The following is a 26197-nucleotide window of genomic DNA, read 5'->3' as shown; positions in this document are numbered from 1 at the left end:
TGCGACTGGTGTAGTCCTTGAGGCCGAGGTCCCTTCTCCTGCTGAATAAGGCCGTTTGAAAGGTACCTGCTGCACAGAGTCTAGGTCAATAGTTTTTTCAAGCTCCTTTACATTCTTTAGCATTGTCTCTTCTTCAGTTAGTTTTTCAACTAGAGTACCATGCTGCCATTCTTGCTGGTTGGCATATCTTTCAATGTGTGGGTATTGACAATGCCTATAACCTAAAAGCCTGTACTTGGTTCTTCTAGCAGTAATGAAGCCTTGAGGGTCATAAGGGACCCACCGAAAACTATATGACAGCTTGTATTTATCTTTGAGGATTAAGTCGGCATCTTCCCATCCTTCTTTATTATCCATGATGAAGGGGCCCAACTGGTGTTTGAACTTGAGGTGGGCCTTCTTTTTGGAGCTGTGGAAGTGGGTGAGGTCGGACTGAATCAACTGCCTGTAATACTCCAAGGCAAATAACCTCATAGGCACATATTTTGGGAGCCTGTATGGACAGAGCTCACAACCATAGACTCTGATGACTGTATGATTCTCATATAGGTACCAATCACCTATTTTGTACTTCTTGGAAAGCTGTAGAGCTTTTTGTATCTCAGTTGATATTCTGGGAGGAGGGGACCTCATCAATAGGCAAGAGACTGGGTATACAAATTGGTCAACAAATTCACAATAGGAATAGGGTGAATTTGAGACATTGTGATAGACAGAGGTCCAGAAGATAACAGCTATTATTTCCCCTCTATAATCCAGCTTTTTGATGTAGCATGGAAAAGCCTCAGACAGATAGTACATGAAAAGGTGATAGATATAGGCCGAGTACTTGAAGACACCCTGTCTGTTCACTTTGCTCAACTGATCATGAATCTTGTTAGCTATGAACTTAGCAAAGTTGTACTTGTGGGCAGGGGGCTGGCCTAGGCTGTAAGCAGCAAACAATACCAGCATTGTTGCATCCACATGCTCACTGGTTCTGTACCCGAACACATAGGCAATCATGTCCAGCAAAAGCCTGCCTACATCAGTGAAAAAGACATCCAGGTAGGGAGTTGGCCCTGTGGGCTGGCACTCAGGCCTCATAAATGTCTTGGTGATTCTTTGGATCTCTTCACTGGTCATCTTGGCACCATTGTCCAGCAGGTAATTCATGGAAAATGGGAACAACAGCTCAGTTTGATCAAAGTGGAGCATCTTATTGATGGTTTCAGGATTGATGTGAAAGAGGATGCTCCCAAATGGAGACTTAATAGCTCTTTGTTGCACATCATAGTTCTCAGAACATAGGCGAATAATCTCCGGAAAAACATTGATAGAGGGGAGACAGTGGTATGGAAGATTTGATTCCCATATCGCATATGTGTCCTTGCCATTCAGATAGTCATCTCTTAACTGCCTGAAGGTCTGCAAGAAGTCCCTGTTACCCACAAAGTCTTCAATGAGGTAGTCCTTGTCAGCAAGAGGCAAGGACTCCAGGTCTTTATTTGGTGGATTTAATGGAGCAACACTGAGGGCTGATGGTGCAGGAGCAGCCATTATGCAGTTTGAATTTAACAGAGGTGATTAAAATGGTTTGCAAGGTTGCTCAAAGATTTGAGTGACAGGCTTATTGCAGACAATGCTTGAAATTCTCCTCACAGTTGAAAAGGGAAGCTTGTTTCTGCTTGCTTCTGTAGTTTTTGGTAAATTCACAGGGATTGTGAATTGCTAGGGGAAAATTGCAGAGGGAATGTGAGTTTTACTTTGGTAAAAAGCTGCAGCTGGTCTACACCCGGCAAAAGGGAACAATACCGGGCAAGTTCGAGGCCGAACTGGTAACCTTCGACCGTGAATTAACGTTTTAATACCGAATTGCCGGGGCAAAGGATAATGCAGGTAGATTTGATGGTACATTTGGTGAAAAACAGTGTACAATTTGGCAATTGAATGTTTCTTATGGAAAATTCACATAGAAATTTGTATGCTCAGTGGGAAAACAGGGAACTTACGGTGAAATACCTGAAAAATGAGCTGGAATGCCTTCGGGCCGAATTGTGAAGGTTGAATGCAGCTGAGTTGATGAGTTGGCACGGTCGCAAATTTGAATTTGGAGGTCCGGAGGCGATTTGGCAGTGAACTAGCGACAACGGCTATGTCTTCTTCACTTGAAAATGACATAAAACGGCCCAAACTGTGACTTTTAATGACGAATTCGGAAAAAATGAGTAATTGGGGCTTTTCCGCCGATGACGTCAGCATGAAGTCATGGCGGGCCCGGGTACGGAGGGTGACGTGGCTGCTGAGGTGTAGGCCAGCGTGGCCGGACACGGTGGTGGGCGGATAAGGTGGCAGGGCTACGTGGAGGGCCACGCGGCGCGGGGGCGGGAGATGGTGCTACATCATGATGATGCATGGATAACATAAGGGGGAGGTGGTAATGGGGATGGTGGTAAGCGATTTCCCCGCACCACCTTTGGGCAAAGGCGGTATCGGGGAGGGGGGCTCCGAACAACCCCACCGCCTGCCACGCGTCCCATGTACGGGGCGGGAAACCACCGTTCCCCGGACGCTAAAGGTCGGCAGATCCAAATCTGAAAATACCCGCCCGCCGTTGGATCGGGGGTGGTAGATGATGGACGGTTGGCGGGCCTCCTGACGGATCGCGCAGCTTCTCGGTTGGGTCCCACCCGCATTAAAATATTCAATTTAATATATATGCGCGGATTTAAGGGTTTTTATGGGTTTTTTGGGTTTTTTCTGTAGGAAAAAGGGTTTTTAGTGGGTTTTAGCAGAGGTAAGGGGGTTCTTTGTGGAATTTCTGAACGGAGGGGAGGTGAGTGCTTAGGGGGAGGTTATTACTCAAACCAGAGGCTAGAGAAATCCCATGACAGGGTTGACCCTGGTCGCTGGTGGACCAATGTCTCCCTCAACAAACTTATTTAGCTATAGTGCTAAAAGGGAGACTATTTATACAATGTTGGGGATTTATACACCATGGTGTTATAGTAGTAGGGGGAAGGGAATCATAAGGGATTTAGATAATAAGAAGTTAGGGGTTAATATGAGTGAGAAAAGTGAATGAGGAGTGATATCACTAAGTTTATATGAAAACAACTTAGATTAGGGAGTAGATCAAAATGAAAAGAATTTTTAGACAAGAAATGTGGCTTTTACAGGAGCAAGAACCAACATAAAACCTTAAATTCTTCCATGAATCTGTACTGATGAAGGGATGTTAGTAAATGAATGTGAAAGGGGAAAATGGGAAGTTAGACATGCTCCTTTGTTTTGCTGCAACAAGATGGAGAAGAGAACCTTCTCAATCCACTGATATTCCTTTGCAAACATGTTATCAAACACTCACTTGAAAGGAATGAGATTTCTGCAACCCCATTTACTTACCCATCTATTTCCTATCATTTTTTGTTACTTCCTGGACGGTGCACTTAGACTTGCAGACCCTTATGTGCCTTTTCTTTTCTTTGGCTTCTTCTTTTGATTTTCTATCTAGAACTACACTTATTGCTTCGAAGGTCCCAGATTAAGCAGTTGGGAACCTTACTTCTCTACCTAAGCTACTTTTCTGCCAAGGTTAAACAGTTTGGACCGACTTCTTTCTCTATTTTACAACAGAGAATTGAAATATGGTATGATCCAGATTAGGCTGTTGGACCACCCATAATTTAGTCAACCTCAAGCTATGTACACACATTGTTTTCTCTTGGAAATATGGGATCTTTGCATCACCAAAGCAGAGCATATTTGGACCTTTCTTTGCCAATCATGAAATATGAAACCTATTGGTATAGGTAGCTAACACTCCCAAGGCAGATGGTAGGGGTGAAAACCTCATTGAGGCGTCCCTGCTATCTTTCTGAAAATTTTTGAATAAAAAATACCCTTGGGTGAAACCCTCTCAGAGGGGCTCAAGGAAGATGGTAAGGGTGAAAACCTCATGCACGCACCCCTGCTGTCTTTCAAAAAAAAAAGGAAAGAAAGAAAAAAACGAACCAAGAAACAGGAAAACAAGTTCAAGATTTGACAATTCATGCAGGTTGCAAGTATTCCATGCAGAAAAATAGGTCCCTCAACTCATGGACAAGGGTCCATACTATGCTACCAGGTGACCTCACTAGCACTCCCTCTAGAAACACTCATCTCTTCCAAGGTCTGGGCATGATTTGATCCTAGTTTAGCCTTCTACAGGAAGCTACAGGACTTTCTACAGGACGTTCTGTATTTCTACAAGAAACTTCCTGTAGAATCTTTGGATGGCCCAAGACTGACTGTGTGGGAGAATTTGAAGCCTGAAGTCCAACACGGAGGCATGCAAGGCAATGTTTTTCTCCATCACCCACTGCTGTCACCTCCTTCTACCACCCCTGTTGCCATGCAATGGAAATACCTGCACAGTCAAATCAGAATGTTGGATTCTCAGAAGAAACAATTATCAAATGGAATGAAGTATGCAGAGGCCCCATGCGCTACTTATCAAAGCCATCCGAGGACCCTACGATCGTGACCGTGATGCCACCGTTTCCACCGTTTCAGCATGCACCCGAGGAGGAGAAACGGCTACAGGATATCCTACAGGAATCCTGTAGCAGTTGATCTGGCTAGAGCATACACCATGAAGGCACCTGCAACACATAGAGTTGGCACATGCACCATCCGCAGCCAGGTAACAGGTCTCGTAACCAGCAGCAATCGGCAAGAAGGAACCTCCGTGCCTGTGCAGGAAGCAGCAGCAAGTGGATCCGTCACCCTCATCCTGAAGCCCGAAAATAATGTCGTGGCCGCACAGGTAAGTGCCTCACCCTTTTTCGTCAAATTACATGAAGAATGCTCTAAAATGTGTGCGAGTATGAAAATGAATGGGTTGAGCCAGTCGGGTAGCCATTCAACTGGCCACCATGACTAGTTTGATGGTGTCGTCCGATTCGGAAAGTGTTGGTTGTGTCAAGAAAGATCTAACAGAAATGGCGGCGGTAGATATGCAGGGAATGATGCGGCGGTCAGGCAGAATTACAGTGGAATGATAATAGGTGACGTTGTCCAACGGTCCGGTAGGGACAACTCACCCCCGCGCCACGAGTTCCACAGGGATTCAAATCCACTGGCTAGATCGTGTATGAAACTCCACTCATTTATCATCAACCGTTTTGCAGTCGAGTAAGCGTCCGAAATTCCCTGAAGACTGTTACTCCGAGTCCTCGGCTTGTTCAAACGTTTGGTGGCTACACAGAAGGCCCAGAACCACTGACGCACTCTCCAGAACCCGTGCGCGACTTCTACAGGAAGCTGCGCTACAGGAAGCTCACCGCTACGAAGGAAATTAAAATGTTCACGTCAAAGGTGGAAAATTGGAATGAGGTAAGCCTGAACCTGGTCCTCCCATGCAATTGGTTTAAAGGGTTGCGAAGTCGACGTCCTAACAAAGTAGAACTACAATCTGCGCATGAATTTGCAAGAGTCATCTTCCTTCTGCATGAGAATTGTCATCGTAGTGTATATGCGGGGTTTTCTACAGGATTTGGTTCGTAATTGAGCCACTGTCAAGGCTCACCTATAGATAGCCGTGAATTCACGAACTGTGTGCTTGACAGAGGCATAATTTTGCGCTCTGTCTAACGAAATTCCAAAGGCCCATCTTTTGATACGCACCAACCACGTCCGGCTAACACAGCAAGCTTTCACCATGCCGGGTGGGTTCATTAGGAAAGAACCGAGAGACTCAAAGAAGCGACGAGAAAACCCTGAGGTGGTAGACCTGCTTTCTCGTGCACGATGGATGTCGTTCTGTGACAAGCTTCAAGGTTACGATGACGAGGTGGCAGAGGATTTCCTGCGAGCTTTGAAGCCAAAATCAAAAACGCTGGCCGTTGTCAATTTCAGAGGTTTGAATCTCAGACTCACCCCACAGTTCATCAGTAGAGTCATTGATCTCCTGATGGGGGTACCGTGGGATAAGGAGGAGAGAAAACTAGGCCAGAAGGCTAAGAAGGAGTTCTTTTTGCCGGAGGAGAAATTCTCAGAGGATAAGAACAGAGTTCGCAGAGCTAGCCTACAGCCGCTCTGGAGTGAGTTCAGCCTCCAAATTATGAAATATATCACGTGCGAAGGATGATTTAGCATCGTATATAGGTACCATTTCCGGCTGCTCACAGAACTTAGGCACCAAATGGACATACCTTCAAAAAACAAGTTAAGTATTCCTTACTTCCTCCTACAGTCCATGACTGAATGTGCCACCAAATTACGAGAGGGCACGCCAGACCAGGTAGCCCATCATGAGCTCATTAAGCTCCTCATGGAGGATGCACTCCACACATACACCGTCCCTCTCTCATGGGAAGCATTTCAAAATTTGACTAAGGATGGCGACATCAAAATGTTGGCTGAGGAGCTCACCTCCTCCAGCAGCGAAGAGAAGGAACCAATACAAATAGAGAAGAAAGGAAAAGGCCAAGAAACCATGGCCAAAGCACCAAAGAAAGAACAAAAGGGGAAACAAGAGAAACACCAGGTTGCCGAAACAGAGGATGACAAACCCACGTTAACACCCAGGGAGAAAAGGTTACAGTGGAGGGTGGAAAGGACTGAACAAATCCACATCAGTGAAGGCACCTCGAAGGAAGCCTCAGCAAAGTCAAAAGACAAAGCACCCTCATCCAAACAGGCTAAAACGGTGCCACCTGTTTCTACAGGAAAATAAAAAACGGCTTCTACAGGAAGCCAAAAATCAGCCGCTACAGGGTTTTCTACAGGAAGTCCTGAGAAAGGAAAACAGAAGGGGAAGACAGCTGAAATCCTTGCAAGGGAGGCAACAACTATGCTGGCCACCCTTAGTACCCCTCCCAAGCCGAAGGAAAAACGAAAGAGGGAGATCCCTCTGTATTTCAAAGCCAGGAGAAGTGTGAGAATCAAAATAGGCAGGCCCCAACCTCCACCCAGTAGCCCAATTACCATAGAAGACGCCCCTACCTCGCCAAGCGAGAGGTCCCCCTCAAAAATATCAGTCACTTATGAGCGGGGGAGCCCGAAGACAACTGCCTAGAAAGAGAGAATGGACAGGTTGGCTTCAAAAACCCCGCTACAGGATGCTGAGGCTGTTCTACAGGAAACATTGGCCAGGCTCAAGGAGACCGAAAGAATGGAGGGAGAGGCAGCCACATCACCACCAGGGGAAGATGTAGTAGAGCCACTGAGGGAGGAAGAGGTAGAGCATATTCTGGAACCTAGTCCCCAGCCAAGCTTGATCTCGTATTATAACTTTTTGGAGGCTGGAAAAATTATTCCACAGAAATTCACAGTGCCACTTTTCTTTGCGTTGGAGGAAGAAAGAGTAAGAACCCACACGCGGATGAAGATAGCTAAATCTAAAGGAGTGGCAGATATAGGCCCCTTGGAGGAACAACTCAAGGAGGCACGAAGAGAATTAGCTATGACCAAACATGTGGGAAACTGCCAGCGGGTATTCCTACAGGAAGAGAATGAGAAACTCAAACTACAGCTACAAGAACAGAGGAAAGAAAGGGGCACATCATCAGGGGAGACTACAGCAGAACCGCAAGGCAAAGAAGGACTGCAAGTTGGTCTTGGGGAGCTACCTCGCATCTACAGGAAAGGGAATTGCAAGCACAAATCGAGATACAAGCTCTCAAACAACAGTTGAAGCAAAAAGAGGCACAACTAGCCTACATGGCCAGTTGGGCCATGGATGCTCTACAATGTAGACAACCGTCCAAATCTTATTGCCTATACCTACGGGACCAGTGGCTGCAATTCCAAATTAATGCATTGGCACAGAGGAGTATCTCCCAAATCCAAGATCCCCAGCAGTTCACAGAGCTATGCAATAATAGTTCATTAGAGGAGAAGGCCAAGCTATTGGAGTTGTATCTCCATAATTTGGCCCTTCCTAATGTGACTTCATGGGATCCCAACACAGTCGTAGGAGATATGCAGTTGATGGAATTTGCCTCATGGTTGAACCATGAATAAAAGAGAGCAGAAGAGGTCAAAGAGGTCATGAACTGAGATTTACATGAGCCACTGCTGATTAGAGCAGAGCCAGGGGACCCCACTGCATTGATATCGGCCCACCAACACTTAGCAACCGACCCTCAAGCTTTATTGAAATACATGGATTAGCACACTCAGGCTATAGCACATTTCGAGGTTATGGAGTGACTATTAGGGGACAATTGTGTTCATTCTTGCACTCGTCGATGGAACACATTGTCCCACAGCCTCAAAATTAGGAAATATCACACTCCAACTCGAATGAGGGAAGCTCTAGTATGGGTGCCCCTCTACAAGAAGTCCATACAGAACCTCCAAGTTAGTTGGATTGGCCTCAAGCTAAGCCCACCTTTGCTTTTAGGATTGATGGAAGGCAGCATAGAAAACGAAGAGCATGAGCAGTGGGAAGAGGTGGAAAGGAAGGTTGGGTTCCATTCCAGTGAGGAGGATACTACTTCAGAAGCCTGGGATGTGAGAGTGGCGGTGAAAGCAATGAAGGACGAGGAGTTGGATTAGTTGCTCAGGGATGAGCAATCATTTTAGCTGGGGGGTGATGATGAGCCCCAAATTTGGTAATATTTTGGGCTCATTTGGCCTAACCACCTCTACTCAATCCTTCATTTTTCATAACTTATGCATCATTTTTTAGTATGTTTATGTCATTTGTACGAATAAGGGAAGTCACTATTCCTAGGTGGCTAACACGTGCTCATTTCAGGTTTTTTGACACATGTTGGAGCAAAACCGAGTAGATAAGGGCTAGGAGACATCCAAGATGGGGTTGAGGATTCGTAGGAGGGTTGTCCACGACATTAAATAGCCTTACTTGGGATCTTCACCCCCAACTCCGAGCTCCAAAAGCCACCACAACCGGATCTAGAAGGCAGCCAAACAGATTTTGTGGAAGCAGTTGTTCACTCCCAGTTTGGTCAGCCAAGTCCCATATATTTAGGGGGCGAGCTTGGGGCCTCGTGATGTATAAATGATAAGGCTTCAGCCTTCGAAAAGGACTTTTGGAAAAATTGTTGCACATTCTGCACTACGAGCTGCCAGCTCTGTTTTTGCTCTTTTGTAGCCATCATTGGCATACCTCTTGACTTATGATTATTATTTTTTAATGAGAAGCAGTCAGATTTGATCTCAGCTCTGAGTTTCTAGAGGATCCATAGCTCTCGGGGTTGGGCCCAACCTGAGAGCCAAGGGCCTCCTTCTTTGTATTGATATCTTTTCTTTCAACATTATTATTTTCTTTACATGCATTTGAAACGCAGTTTGTTGAGTTAGATTTCGTGGTGTGGTTAAGTAGGTCATTGTTAACAGATAGAGTTGCTTCAGATGTCTAGAATAGAGTAAAGAGATAAGAATTGATAAGAGTTCCAAAAAAGGGTTTCCTGCACTCTCATTTTCACCTCTTTCTAGGGGCTGGAATTGCAGACAGTGCTACCCAACAAAAACACAAGTTTGCGTACTCATGCAATCTTTGGTGCAATGTTTTAATTTGTAAAAGTTATCCATGCGCTCAGACCTCTTGGAATGTTTCTTTGCTTCAATACCATACACGGTTCTCTTTAGAAATAATGTTGTTGTTCATTGGTTTCATTAACAGTTAGGATAGATTAGTAATATTTTGATTATGTGCAGGACGTGGATGATTTGGTTCAGTTTACACTGTGCAGTGCATCTCCATCACTCTCTCGTCCATCTAAGCTTTGTCCAGGCCAACTGCTCATCTCCAAATTATATCCCTCATCTCACAACTACTCTTCTGCCCACGTCACCCTACCTTCTTGGCCCTCCATTGTCTTAGCCTTCTTTAAGTCAAGCCAGCTTTCCACACCCTCTCACCACTCCAACCGTCAGTCCCTCGGTCATTTCAGGCCCCTACCTTGCCTCCCTATCCATTCATGCACCTTACCTCACTGATCCAGGTGGATGTTGGTGGCCACCCACCAACCCATTTGGACCCCCACAACTGTCTCTTTCAGTCTTTTCAGTTTCCTTAATTGTAGCACAGTTTACTATTTTTAGCAGTTTTTCGGGTCCTGAACTTCCGGAGCCGTTTTGAGGCCCTAAACGACGTTTTTTTGGAATTCTGGGGCGACCGAGTCTTATGTTGCCTCCCAAAGTGGTAGTACTCGGATAGATCTTTCTAACGAGCTATCGTACGCATCAAACGGAGATCGTATGCCAAAGTTACGACCCTGGGAAATTGATGTACCAATTTACCCAAACGGGGCCCACAATTTGGCATTTCATCTTCTAGGGTTAGGTTTCGGTATGTGAAGGGCTTTCCATTGTTTCTCAACAATAAATAGGCCTTCGAGCCTCATTGTAATACAGTTCGGAACAGTTCAGAGGCATGTAGCCGCACATCTCTTCTCAGAGATAGCTACCATCGCCCTAGCTGGTTTCTTTCCATTTTGGTTTATAAGCATATTTCAGTATTTACAGTAATGAAATGAAGTATTATTTCCGCTGCATCTTTGTGTATATGGTTATTGCATCTCTGTACTTATGGTTATCTCTGTAATTTGTTGCGTTCCTGTTTAAATCCGGATCAGTGGTATCAGAGCGGTCTGCTTTTTCTCTGTTTTTCTTTGCATGTCCCCAACGAGGTCGGGATATAAGGAGTTAGGGCTTGAACTGGTCGAACCTTTGCAAGACCAGCCTCGAAAATCCCGACGGCCTCCCATGGCGGATGAGAAGAAAGACGAGGGAGCAGGAGATCCTATCAAAATCTTGCTCGAAGAAGCGCTCGAGCGGCAAAGGAACGCGATGATGGATAGCTTTGCGCAGATCCTTCAGCGGCTACCCAGAGGCAACGCATCGGCTTCCAACAGCGACTCTGGAAACGCCACGCCGTTTAAGGTACAAGTTAATTTTGAAATCCCCATCTTCGAGGGTAAGATAGACGCAGATGCCGTAGATAAATGGTTAAATCTGCTAGATGGATATTTTTCTGTTCATGAATTTTCAAGTCGGGAAAAGATTGTTTTCGCTCTTCTCAAAGCAGCCCCCCACGTCAAGGACTGGTGGGAAACTTACTGCGAGCAGAAGGATGAAAGTACAGGCTCACTATTTTCAACCGCACCCACTTGGAATGACTTTCGGGATGCCATCAAGGAGCAGTACTACCCTGTCGGAAGCTATGAGGACAAATACATCAAATGGACCACACTGCGGCAGGGACGAGACCAAGATGTGCCGGAGTTCACAAACATTTTTCATACCCTTCGCACACAATTGGGTATCAAAGATTCTAAGCTGCATCTGGTACTCAAATACCGTGGCTACCTACACAAATACATCCAGGAAGAGATGGTGTTCTTGAACATCTCCTCACTCGGCACAGCATACCGATATGCTGTCACAATCGAGCAAAAGTTCAAACAGAAGAAGCGAGACTTTGGATCTGCAAATCCGAAGCCCAAAGGCGGGGTGACCCAAGACAACCCGTCAAGGCCACAAGAAAAGAACAACACCATGAAGCCAAAGAAGGACACAGGAAAGTGGTGTGAGTTCCACAAGAGTCCCACTCATAACACAAGTGAGTGTCGGACCAAGCAATCGCTGGTGGCTAAGTTGAAGGCCTCCGAATCAGATGCATGTTCTGATCCTGAGCCAGAACCCGACAAGGGGAATGGCAAAGGGAAGCAGATCATTGATGCAGATCCCAGTGCCACTGTTGCCACCGCCAAGATCAAGAAGAATGAGCCCGAAGATCCAGAGGAGGGGGAGCGTCTTTTCCACTCACAGATGTGGGTGACGGGTTCACCACTGCGATTCATTGTCGATAGTGGTAGCCAAAAGAACCTGGTTTCAGCAGAGGTCGTGAAGCGGTTGGGCCTACCGACTACACTCCATCCGCAGCCATACAGTATCGGGTGGCTTCACGAAGGACGAGATCTGAAAGTTCGCCAGCAGTGCCGCCTTCCCTACAACATCAAGCCCTTCACAGACGAGGTATTGTGTGATGTTACACCTCTGGATGTTTGCGATGTATTATTAGGCCAACCATACTTGTGGAGGCGACATGCTGTGTATGAGTCCAGGCCTCGTGTTGTCATTATTTCTTTGAATAATTCATTATACAGGATACCGGAGGTAGCACCACCTACCGCCACATCTTTGATCACTACCAAGAAAGGCAGCAAGCTCATATCACAGACCAGGAAATTCATCTGTCTGGTCCACTCCCAAAGTAAGGGGAAGATTGTTACTACATCCATGACCCCTGCAAAGGGTTCCTCTATGCAGCAGCAGCAGCAAAGGAATACGGTCATGACAGAACACAGGAACAACTTCTCACGCATATGGGTACCACACAAGTTTCAGGTGGGCAACAAAGTCTGGTTGCATAGACAGAAAGAACGCCTTACCAGAACCCATCAGAAGCTCAGACCACACCGACATGGTCCTTACAGCAGTACCAAGGCTATGGGGAACAATGCTTTGGAGCACAACATTCCTCCATTCCTTCGCCTGCACCAAATGTTCAATGTGGACCATCGTCGACCATGCTTCCCACCATCACTGGACACATCAGAGATTGCAGGACAAGTTCAGCAGATGGAGGAACTCAACGCAATGGGGACCATTGCTTCCTAAGGGGGAAGGAATGATCCAGGTGGATGTTGGTGGCCACCCACCAACCCATTTGGACCCCCACAACTGTCTCTTTCAGTCTTTTCAGTTTCCTTAATTGTAGCACAGTTTACTATTTTTAGCAGTTTTTCGGGTCCTGAACTTCCGGAGCCGTTTTGAGGCCCTAAACGACGTTTTTTTGGAATTCTGGGGCGACCGGTCCATATGTTGCCTCCCAAAGTGGTAGTACTCGGATAGATCTTTCTAACGAGCTATCGTACGCGTCAAACAGAGATCGTATGCCAAAGTTATGACCCCGGGAAATTGATGTACCAATTTACCCAAACGGGGCCCACAATTTGGCGTTTCATCTTCTAGGGTTAGGTTTCGGTATGTGAAGGGTTTTCCATTGTTTCTCAACAATAAATAGGCCTTCGAGCCTCATTGTAATACAGTTCGGAACAGTTCAGAGGCATGTAGCCGCACATCTCTTCTCAGAGATAGCTACCATCGCCCTAGTTGGTTTCTTTCCATTTTGGTGTATAAGCATATTTCAATATTTACAGTAATGAAATGAAGTATTATTTCCGCTGCATCTTTGTGTATATGGTTATTACATCTCTGTACTTATGGTTATCTCTGTAATTTGTTGCGTTCCTGTTTAAATCCGGATCAATGGTATCAGAGCGGTCTGCTTTTTCTCTGTTTTTCTTTGCATGTCCCCAACGAGGTCGGGATATAAGGAGTTAGGGCTTGAACTAGTCGAACCTTTGCAAGACCAGCCTCGAAAATCCTGACGGCCTCCCATGGCGGATGAGAAGAAAGACGAGGGAGCAGGAGATCCTATCAAAATCTTGCTCGAAGAAGCGCTCGAGCGGCAAAGGAACGTGATGATGGATAGCTTTGCGCAGATCCTTCAGCGGCTACCCAGAGGCGACGCATCGGCTTCCAACAGCGACTCTGGAAACGCCACGCCGTTTAAGGTACAAGTTAATTTTGAAATCCCCATCTTCGAGGGTAAGATAGACGCAGATGCCGTAGATAAATGGTTAAATCTGCTAGATGGATATTTTTCTGTTCATGAATTTTCAAGTCGGGAAAAGATTGTTTTCGCTCTTCTCAAAGCAGCCCCCCACGTCAAGGACTGGTGGGAAACCTACTGCGAGCAGAAGGATGAAAGTACAGGCTCACTATTTTCAGCCGCACCCACTTGGAATGACTTTCGGGATGCCATCAAGGAGCAGTACTACCCTGTCGGAAGCTATGAGGACAAATACATCAAATGGACCACACTGCGGCAGGGACGAGACCAAGATGTGCCGGAGTTCACAAACATTTTTCATACCCTTTGCACACAGTTGGGTATCAAAGATTCTGAGCTGCATCTGGTACTCAAATACCGTGGCTGCCTGCACAAATACATCCAGGAAGAGATGGTGTTCTTGAACATCTCCTCACTCGGCACAGCATACCGATATGCTGTCAAAATCGAGCAAAAGTTCAAACAGAAGAAGCGAGACTTTGGATCTGCAAATCCGAAGCCCAAAGGCGGGGTGACCCAAGACAACCCGTCAAGGCCACAAGAAAAGAACAACACCATGAAGCCGAAGAAGGACACAGGAAAGTGGTGTGAGTTCCACAAGAGTCCCACTCATAACACAAGTGAGTGTCGGACCAAGCAATCGCTGGTGGCTGAGTTGAAGGCCTCCGAATCAGATGCATGTTCTGATCCTGAGCCAAAACCCGACAAGAGGAATGGAAAAGGGAAGAAGATCGTTGATGCAGATCCCAGTGCCACTGTTGCCACCACCAAGATCAAGAAGAATGAGCCCGAAGATCCAGAGGAGGGGGAGCGTCTTTTCCACTCACAGATGTGGGTGAAGGGTTCACCGCTGCGATTCATTGTCGATAGTGGTAGCCAAAAGAACCTGGTTTCAGCAGAGGTCGTGAAGCGGTTGGGCCTACCGACTACACCGCATCCGCAGCCGTACAGTATCGGGTGGCTTCACGAAGGACGAGATCTGAAAGTTCGCCAGCAGTGCCGCCTTCCCTACAGCATCAAGCCCTTCACAGACGAGGTATTGTGTGATGTTACACCTCTGGATGTTTGCGATGTATTATTAGGCCAACCATACTTGTGGAGGCGACATGCTGTGTATGAGTCCAGGCCTCGTGCTGTCATTATTTCTTTGAATAATTCATTATACAGGATACCGGAGGTAGCACCACCTACCGCCACATCTTTGATCACTACCAAGAAAGGCAGCAAGCTCATATCACAGACCAGGAAATTCATCTGTCTGGTCCACTCCCAAAGTAAGGGGAAGATTGTTACTACATCCATGACCCCTGCAAAGGGTTCCTCTACGCAGCAGCAGTAGCAAAGGAATACGGTCATGACAGAACACAGGAACAACTTCTCACGCATATGGGTACCACACAAGTTTCAGGTGGGCAACAAAGTCTGGTTGCATAGACAGAAAGAACGCCTTACCAGAACCCATCAGAAGCTCAGACCACACCGACATGGTCCTTACAGCAGTACCAAGGCTACGGGGAACAATGCTTTGGAGCACAACATTCCTCCATTCCTTCGCCTGCACCAAATGTTCAATGTGGACCATCGTCGACCATGCTTCCCACCATCACTGGACACATCAGAGATTGCAGGACAAGTTCAGCAGATGGAGGAACTAAACGCAATGGGGACCATTGCTTCCTAAGGGGGAAGGAATGATCCAGGTGGATTTTGGTGGCCACCCACCAACCCATTTGGACCCCCACAACTGTCTCTTTCAGTCTTTTCAGTTTCCTTAATTGTAGCACAGTTTACTACTTTTAGCAGTTTTTCGGGTCCTGAACTTCCGGAGCCGTTTTGAGGCCCTAAACGACGTTTTTTTGGAATTCTGGGGCGATCGAGCCCTATGTTGCCTCCGAAAGTGGTAGTACTTGGATAGATCTTTCTAACGAGCTATCGGACGCGTCAAACGGAGATCGTATGCCAAAGTTATGACCCCGGGAAATTGATGTACCAATTTACCCAAACGGGTCCCACAATTTGGCGTTTCATCTTCTAGGGTTAGGTTTCGGTATGTGAAGGGTTTTCCATTGTTTCTCAACAATAAATAGGCCTTCGAGCTTCATTGTAATACAGTTCGGAACAGTTCAGAGGCATGTAGCCGCACATCTCTTCTCAGAGATAGCTACCATCGCCCTAGCTGGTTTCTTTCCATTTTGGTGTATAAGCATATTTCAGTATTTATAGTAATGAAATGAAGTATTATTTCCGCTGCATCTTTGTGTATATGGTTATTGCATCTCTGTACTTATGGTTATCTCTGTAATTTGTTGCGTTCCTGTTTAAATCCGGATCACTCACTTACCCATCCTCCAAAATCCAATTTTTAAACATCCTGTAGAAAAATTACAGAACATCTTGTAGAAATCCTAAACATCCTGTAGAACGCCTGCAGACTTCATATAGAAGCTCACGAATGAGGTTTCTTGATAGCCAAACTTTGTGAAACTCTTTAGAAGGGTGTTAGGGAGCCCTTAGGACCTCTCCAAACCTTCCCGACCTCTTCCAAGCATTTCTCCTCCTTGATCCACCTCTGCACAGTCAAAAATAGTTAGAAGCACATGCATGATAATTCCAACAACTTAATCAAAAATAGAAAAAGATGTTTTCTTCAGATAGAGGTAGTCCAGACACATGTATTTTACCTTCATAGAAGTAATGGCATCTCTTTCATTAGTTTGCATGCTCTCCTTTGCGTCAGTAGGACTAGCTGGTAGAATTAGGGTTTGCTAGGGTTTGCGTTTCTTTTTGGCTTTTAGGGTTTGTAATTTTTAAAATTGTGCGTCATGGAATTTAAATCTCGGTGCATTTCAATTTACCCAACTCACTAAACCACTAACGATGCATTAACATTATGCACCGATTTATGGTGCGTCTCGTAAATTTATAGGGTGCAATGTAAATGTTGTGAGACACAACATTCCATGAAGAGAAAAAACAATGCATTTTTAAACTTAATTTTCAAGTCTACTCAACTAAAAAAATAAGTTAGGAAGAAACATAAACATTACCTGGAAATTTTCTCATCAAGGAGGCATGGTTTCCAAATAAAAAATAAGAAAATAATAATTTTTTCATTTAGGTTTAAATATTGGGTGGTGTGTTGGGAGAAGCTAAATACACCTGGAATTTAACTTTACTAAACACACCACTGTAAAAGTTATAATTTTTAAAACGATGCATCGTTGAATTTAATGTCCTAATGAGTTTCAATTTACCCAATGCACCAATCCACTAACAATGCATTAATGTTACACATTGATTTGTGGTGCATCCTGTAAATTTAGAGGGTCCACCATGAATAGTGTGAGCCAAACATTTTGAACGCACTACACAGAAAAGAAAAGTTAAAAAAAAATAAAAAAAAATTAACTTAATTCTCAAATCTACTTTGCTACAAAATTAAGTTAGGGAGAAACATAAACATTACATACAATTTTTATCATCACGGAGACATGGCTTCCATGTAAACGAAAGAAATAAATTTCACCATCACTTTACAAAATTTGAAAGGGACGAACTAAGAAAAAAATGAAAGGATGACAAGCATAGGAAGCACCGATGTCAAGGTGCTTCACAAAGGCAAAGGTTGCACTAGTTGTTAAGAGCTCTATAGCACTGCAAATGGTAAAAATGAATTTTATTTAACCATCTTCTAGTTTGCTCGAGTAACTTTGTAAAGGCTGATTATTAACACATCACACCACAATTTTTTAAATTAAAAACCTACCATGGTGCACCATGTTATTTACACACTAGGGAATTTTGGAAAAGAAATGGCATCGGTGCTTCATGGGAGTATACCACTGAAATGGTGAAAATGGATTTCACAACTCATATTTTTTAAATTAATCCTTTGTCAAGTATTATTCGAAATATTTGCACTAGTTCTATGGTTTTACATAGCGCACAGAGGTGTTCCAAAAAATTTAAAGGACTAGAGGTTCATGGGTGTATAATACAGAATGGTGAAAATTAAATTTACAACGGACATTTTTTTAAATCTACACTACTCATGTGCTTTTGATGTACACAGAAAACTATTATTTTTTATTTTCAAAAAACATAACTCTCAAACAGTGCACTAATATTTATCAAGAATCATGACATACAATTATTTTTATTGCACCAATGCTTATTATATGAGTAGCACACCACTATTTTTAAAATTAAAAACATTTCCCTAGTGCACCATCTATTTATGCACTAGGGCTTATAATATTAACCGCACCGGTGCATATAATAGAATATGCACACCACTATTTTTAAATTTAAAACCACACAAAAATGCGCCATATTTTTTCTGCACTTAGGTGTTCATATACTATTTTATCACTGGCACTTCATGGAAGTATAGTACCATAATATGAAAAATGAATTTTACCACTCACTTTTTTTTAAATTTAACCCTCTTCTGGTGCTATCTAGTAGTATACGGAATGTTGTTCCTTATTTAGTTATTTATTTATATTAATGCATCAACTCATTATTGCATTATAGGAGCACCATTAAAAAACATATGCTAAAACATCCTCCCACCCAACTCCACTAGTGACCTTCACTACAAACATATTTTTGGCATATCTTTATAGGGGATTTTGCAAAAAATCCAATAGTGGGTATTTTCCTTGTAGTGCATAATTCCACGGCAAGGAAGGTCAAGTCTTATGCTGGTGCAAACATGGAATGGCTATCAGGCTCTGAGAAGGTATAATTTAATTACCATTTAGACTATCTCATGGAAACAATGGAGTATATCTTATCATTATTAAGTAGGAAGGGGTAAATGGGGGTTGTCAAGGTTAATTCTCAATTATCTATTCTCAACTAGAAAATTGGTCCTATTTAGATCAAGTTAGATAGCTTCCAATCACAAAAATTTCTTTTGGATCTTCATCTTTCAAGATTGGAAAGCTTGATCAAGAATGATGATATTTTAGTTTGCATGGAATAATGAAGGATGGAAGTGATGAAGGTGCAGTAGGTTGAGGCTTTAGATCGGGTGAAGAGGGATGTCTTGGTGGAGGACATGTTCAAGGCTATTTCTTCACCACAACTATGATAACTCATTGAGGATAATGAAGATTTCAACCTTGAATCCAGTCCACCTAGTGCAAGTTATTTTTATTTTTGTCTTCAATAATGTGTTGAAATCATATATTAGTTTTAGGAGTTTTTTGTAAGGCGTACAGGAAATACCAATTTAGAGTTTCATCATTTAGACAATTATAGTGAGAAATCAAGTCATTTTTGGACTTTAATGAACTTAGTTGTTGAAAATATAGTTGCAAATGTAAAAGGTTTTGACCTTGAATTCAACTTGAAATTAACTAAATATACCTAACCATTTTGTTTAAAAAAACAATATCTCCTTTCGATACTCAATAATTAATAAGAAATTATATGAAGTGTGTATAAACTTCTCCTATGTAGCTGCTAAAGGAAGAATAATTTGATTTTTTAGAACAACAAATTTAATCTACTTAGTATTGTTATTCCTATATTTTAATGTTATTTCTTCCCTATGTGCCTTAGAGGAGTCATGGTGGTTATATACTATTGTTACAAATAAGAAGTACTTTGTAAAATTTAAATAGAAGATGTAAAATTTGGTTAGCGTCATTTTGTTCTATAATAAGACCAGAGGAGGCCCATGTGCAATTAGTAAAATAAATTCACTAATTTTGATTTCTTTGAACATTGTTTATCTGAGAAGCAAGATCATGTAAGTTTCCCCTATGATTCTAAAAGTTCAAAGGGAATATCACAACTAGCACATATCAATATATTTCGAAGTATGTTGGTTTCACCACTAGTTAAATAGGTGTAATATTTCTCATTTATAGATGACCTGTCGATGAATAAATAGCCTTGTTTACTCAAGAAGAAATTGAAATTCTTTCAAAAATTAAATGAGGTTAAGCCTCCTACAAAAAATCATACAATGAAGAAAAATAAGGAATTCAGAATAGGTACTGGTCGAGAGTTTGGCAGGAGTGAATTTGAATAGTTTTTTAATAAACTTAATATATCAAAGAATAAGTATAATACATATGTTCCTACCCAAAATGGAGTTTTAGAAAGGATTGACGAGATGTTAATAAATAAATCAAGGAACATGTTGAGTCGTGTTGGGTTAGGATAAGAATTCTAGGTAAAGGTAGTGGATATTGCATGTTACCTGGTAAATAGATCACCCTTATTAATGTTTAATGATAATACTCCACATGAAGTATTGATTTGTAAGAAGCCTCATCTTAACCATCTTCGGGTATTTGGTTATGGTGCTTAAGTACATGTTCTAAAGGAGAATAGGAGTAAGATAGATAAGGAAGATGAATGGGTTATTGTTATTTTTATTATATATATATATATATATATATATATATATATATATATATATATATATATATATATATATATATATATATATATATATATATATATATATATATATATATATATATATATATATATATATATATATATATATATATATATATATATATATATATATATATTAATATATATTATTTGAAAGGTTACATAAGGTTTGCAACCCAGGAACTAAGAAGGTGGTGCATATTGAAGTTGTGGTATTTAGATAAGTCAAATATGTTGTCAAATAGGAAGTCATAGAAAAGGAGAAATAACTAGAAAAAGGTAGAGCTTGAGTATAAGGATGATTAATCCAACTTTATAAAATAATAGGAATAAGAAGAATAAAATAATTCAACACTAAGGAGATCGATTTGGGAAAGAAGGAAGTCATAATGGTATACTCCACCTGATTTTTGTTAAAATTTCTCTTTATTTATTATTGATGATAATCCTAGACTTATTAAGAGGGAAGTGGATCCAAAGGATGGAAAACTCTAGAAAAAAATCATGGTTGAAGAAATGGAAGCCTTGGACAATAATGGGGCTTGATATCTAGTGGATTTTGTAGTTGGAGGAAATCCTATTGGAAGAAAATGGACTTTTAAGAATAATTTAATGTAGGAGAAAGAGTGGAGAAATATAAATGTTGGTTAGTAATAAAGACTTATTCCCAATTAAAGGGAAATTACTTTGGTGATATTTTTCTCTTATTTCCAACTTAAATTCTAATATATTTCTTTATCTATCGCCACTACTTTTGATTTTTAAGTAGATCATATAGATGTAAAGACAACATTATTATATGGTGGTGTGAAGGAATAAATATGCATAAAGATGTAAAAAGGCTTCACTATGAAAGGAAAAAAATAGCTAATATGCGTCATGAAAATGTCCCTCTATGAATTAGAGGAATCATTGAGGATGTAATATAAAAAAATTCATTCTAATACATTTGGATTTGGCTTTAGAAGGAGAAAAGTAGATTACTGAATATATTTAAAATTACTTGGTGACCATGTTATTAATTTGTCTATATGTGGATGATATGTTTCAGATTGGTAATGGTAGGGAAATCATCTAGGAATTGAATGATCAATATCTCTCTTAACCATGAAATTTGTTAGTGCTACAAATTTTATCTTGGCAATGGAAATTAAAAGAGACCACAAAAACATGAAACTCTTATTAACTTAGAGAAAGTATGTAGGGACAATATTCCAAGGATTTAATATCTTGGAATGTAAATTGGTAAAGGTGCTTATTCCTATTGTTCTAAAGTTATCTACAAATTACTGTCCCATGAAAAGGGAAGAGGAAAAGGAAATGTATTATGCTCCTTATGGGACTATGGTTGAAATATTGATGTATGAAATAATCTATACTAGATTGGAAATTGCAAATGCAGTGGGAGTATTGAGTCTCTATATGTAAAAAATAGGGAAGGATCATTAGACAACAATGAAGATGGTTTTCATGTATTTGTGTGGCACTACTAGTGATGGATTGTGATACCAAAGATTGTTAGTATTTAATAGTGTGTAGGAAATACATGACTTTCTTGGTGAATATTGGGCTAGAGATCTAGATCATAGAAGAGCTACAAGTGGGCATTTGTTTAGCTTATTTGGAGGAGAAAGTAGTTCAATGATAAAAATACAATCTCTAATGGTATTCTTGTGTATGTATTTTTAACACATGAAAATCACTCATGGGAAGAGAGGGAGTTGTATGATTTCAAAGATTTAGTTTAGGTATTGACTTTGTTCAATAAATTGTAAAGATAGATTGTGATAACGAGAGTGAAATCTTCCTTGAAAAGAACATCGCTTATTACTTGAAGACAAAGTATATTGATGTTTGGTGTCTCCTCATGAGAGATATATGATTGAAGAGAAGAGTATGTTTCTAGAAAGACTGAACACTTTGAATAATGTCATAGATTCATTAACAAAATATATGGGCATTGAGAAATTTCCTTGATGTAGAGAAACAATGGTAATTTTTTCCTAGGTATTATTCATCATATTCTCCAACACCCCTCTATGTGCAAATAAAATAACAAGATAGAGAATATTGAGTAAAATTATATTATTTTAACAACTACCATAAACAATATGCAATGTGTGATGCGTAGAGACAAGTCATAGTATGATGGAAGCTCCCTATGACACCTTGTGGATACTTTATAATTTTTTAGCTTTATTTTAATCCTTACTTTTAATGTTTACTATTCATTTTATGAGCCTAACTAAATATGGTATAGAGGAAGGATTAATGAACAATGTGACTCAGAAATGATTGAAAAAGGAACTTTTGAGTATTAAAATAAAATTTTTAAAACATATCATAAATAAATAAACTCTTTGAAGAGTTGGGTTAGTTGGAAATTCTCTTATTTCTTAGAAAAATTATGGTTCTAAGGAAGTCAGGTCTTTATTTAGAAGGAATAATTTTGAGGAGCGAGAGAGAGATACCAAAAGAAAAATGAAAGCCTCACAAAAGAAGTTGTGCAGGTGGGAAGGATGTTGCAATGCCTTAAGCAGTTCTTGAGTTGGACTTTGAGCCAATGGAAACCTTAAATCAAATCTTTTGAGTTATGACTATGAAATAGACGATATGGTCTTGATGTTTGGAAGCTGGATAACTTAGTGATTACACCTACATGACTGGAAGCTTTGAGGAGACTGGACATTATTGCCTAGCTCACGGTTGGGTGGAGAGACTTCCTGATTAATTTTACAATGCAGACAAAAGACTAGATAAGTATTATCATGAGAATGTATTTTTCTAATTCGAAATGGAATTCATGACAGTACAAGTCTGGAAAAGAAAACTAAAATTTTATCTATTCTAAGTTTTGTGAAAAAAGGAATTAAACACTATGATTGAGAACTTAAAACTGAATTGTAGGAGACAATAGAATAATACTTATGTAGAACTGTATTAAAATGTGTGAGTGATATAAGAAGTTGGGGGAATAATGTAAATAAAGAGAATTATTCTTATTTTCTATTAACATCAAAGAAAATTGGAAGTGATAAAACTAAAGTGACAAGAGAAATTGTTATACATTTATTCCAGAGAAATTTCAATCTAAAACATAACATACTTCTGAACAGTTAGAGGAAACATGGGTGTTTTCAAGCGAGACTTCTGGTTAGCCTTCATCCAAGAGGCAGGGAAGCATATAGAGGATATACAAGAACCATGACCTAACCCCAAAACACCTCTCGGCATAAATATTAGCTGACACTGAGGTTAGCCCACCTTGCAAGCAAGTGCTTGAGTAATTACAAAATATTTATAAAAAAACACTTAAAGAAATAATATGCATACATGACGAAAAGAAAATAAATTATATTGACATAAGATATTTGGAGTCGAATCTTGAAATATATGCACTTCCCAATCACCAAACATAGTGGAAGAATACCCCCAAAACAGTAACAATTTGAATATTTAACAAAATACACAAACCCTTAATTGTGTATTCCAAATTTTAGAAATGAAAATTGAAAAACTTTAATGAAAATTTCTAAACAATTGACTATGGAAAAATATACAAATATCGGAAGACTTTAAAATGATTTGTAACCCAAGTCTGTACACAAAATGAATAAGTGGATAAATTCCATTGCTCATTTCACAAAACAAACCAACAAAAGGATAGCGAGCAATTGGAAACTAATTTCCAAAATTTGAGAGATTTGTTTCTCCAACATGACCTTATCTACAGAAACCTCTTTCAGTTTTGTAACAAGTGCTATGGTTTAGGAGATATGAGTTCATATTCAACACATATTTTCATAAATTCGCCCAAAGTTTAATGAAACTGATTCTATTTTGAAGAAATTGGTTGAGCTCAATCCCTTAGTACAAGGATGAGAAAATGTATATATTCTATGAATTTCATAGTGTAGGGGTTGGATTTTGGTATATGTTTAAACTCTTGATAAATCCTTGAGCTTCATTGTACATTCATATCAGCATTTTGGCTAAGGAATTGAGACCAGGGCTTGCATCACTCTTTGTGATTCATGTGGCAATTGGTCTTGGTACAGTGCATTCTTTTGTAATTGTGAATTTTCTTATGTGTAAAGTATGCCATTTTCTATCTTGTTTGTTCTTAACTAAACAAACAAGAGTGTAAGTGGAATTCATTGAAATTGGAGTGCTCTAGTTGATGTTTTCTTTAGTTTTTTGATGTTTTTAGTTGGTTGAAGAGGATCCATGAGTTTTCTTCCCTCTTCAACTCCTCACCTCTCTAATCCCTCCATATCATTCTATTTTAAGTGCCAAAAAAAATTGCTACCTTGCCCCATTGGGATCTATGAAGGACTGAGCCTCAATCCCCACACTGAAAATTTTCCTTTCCATCTAAGCCAACAAAATCATCATTTTATCCAATCAAACTCTTTTGCACATATACCTAACCTAAGATTAGAAGATATTTCAGTCATCTCAAGCCCTCATCGATCATAATTTGTTGAGATTGACCCAGAGAGAGCCCTCTCCTAACCTGGTAGAGCTAGCTACCAGGCTGAGTGTGGTTTGATGTTGGCCCTAGATCCTACCTTTCCAGCTTGAGGTAAATCCAAGCACTAACATAGTGGCGACCATACTGGGGAATAAAATTTTATTTGTTTGTTAATATTCGTTGTTTTATATAATACAGACGAAGCTTGAGGTTAGCCAGGTATCCTTCGAAATGCTCTTTGTTTGCATTAGCGAAAGTAGATAAAAGTTGGTTCAGTCAAACTCTGGTCTAGTCTTATAAATGGAGTATCTAACTTGCAAATTTCCCCAGTAACATGTATCAAGTTCAGATATGATTGTTGATGGTGGACAACGATCAAACATATATGAAGGCTGAAATCATCTACCTAGCGACTCCACTGTTCGAAGTCCCGAGTTTCAAAGTATTCATGGTAGCTCCACTGGCTAAATGAAGGACTCAGATGTTGCTTCTATTTGTTTAAGGTATTCATGTATCGATTTTTCTAATATTCCTAGTTTTCCTAATCAATTACCAAAGGATGTATACATTTTGAGTAATGGCCCAAAATTCAATGGGGAAGATCTAACTTCGACTCTAGAACATATAGAAAATTTTAAAACATTTGTGGAAATTCTTGGAGTTGAAAAGGAAGCTGCCTTCATCAGATTGTTCTTTGAATCGTTTCAAGGAAAATGTAGAAAATCGATTGAAGGTTCTCCTATCAAACTTATTAAGTCCTTTGCAGATTTTTGACATATATTTCTTGAAACATGGATGGAGAAATAGGAAGAATTCAAAATAGAGGTGCCCTCTATTCAAGGTTTTAGGGAATGGGAAGATATGTGCTCGGATGATGTCATAGATGAGAACTTTGCTTCATCGCTTTCTTCTTATCTAAAATCCTGTCGATGCAGCCATGACGTTAAGCTCAATTTTTTGCAAGAGTTTGCCATCAAAATTGAAGGAGATCTAGCTGAATTGGAGGCCCAAATACAGTCCCAGGATCTATATTGTGGAGTCACATTCTTTGGGAACCTTTTTCAGCAAAAGGAACAGAAGTTAAGGCCGCCCATGGATATTTGCATTCATAGTTTGTAGCTAGAATCATGGATTGAGGAGTTGGGGCAGCAAACAAAGTTTGGCTTTTTCGATCCTATTGCAACAAAAATGGAGTATTTTTTTAGTTTGAATGATAGATCAAATTGTCTTTTACATAACCAGACTCGTTATGTGCATGTATGGCTGTCAACATTTACGTTTGTGTCCTAGTTGAAGCACTTTCAAGCATCATCCTTGTCACATTTACTTGATTGGTTGATATGGAATTACAACATTACTTCATCTATCAATTTTGAAGCAAAGTGGGTTAAATTTTTACATAAATAATTTGCCCAGGGCAACATTTCAGTTTTCGGTATTTGTTTATGTATAGGTTGGAGTATGTATATGTTTTTGTATTGGCATGAGTTTTTTTGGGTTTGTAGTTGTTTGAATCCATTGACCAATGGATGAGGCACTTGGTCTACAGTGTTCTTGACACCTCCAAGGAGCTTCTAGCCCCAATGGAGTTGATGTTAGTTCCAATCTTCGTAGCCTGTCACCAGTGATCAACATGAGATCTTACTATGTTTGGTTTTGTTAGATGTTTT

Source organism: Pinus tabuliformis, chromosome 8, assembly GCF_031772625.1.
Source record: "Pinus tabuliformis cultivar Carrire ecotype Pingquan chromosome 8, CPIR1, whole genome shotgun sequence".
NCBI lineage: Eukaryota > Viridiplantae > Streptophyta > Pinopsida > Pinales > Pinaceae > Pinus > Pinus tabuliformis.
The sequence above is the reverse complement of the archived record's forward strand: the minus strand, read 5'-3'. Positions refer to the sequence as shown.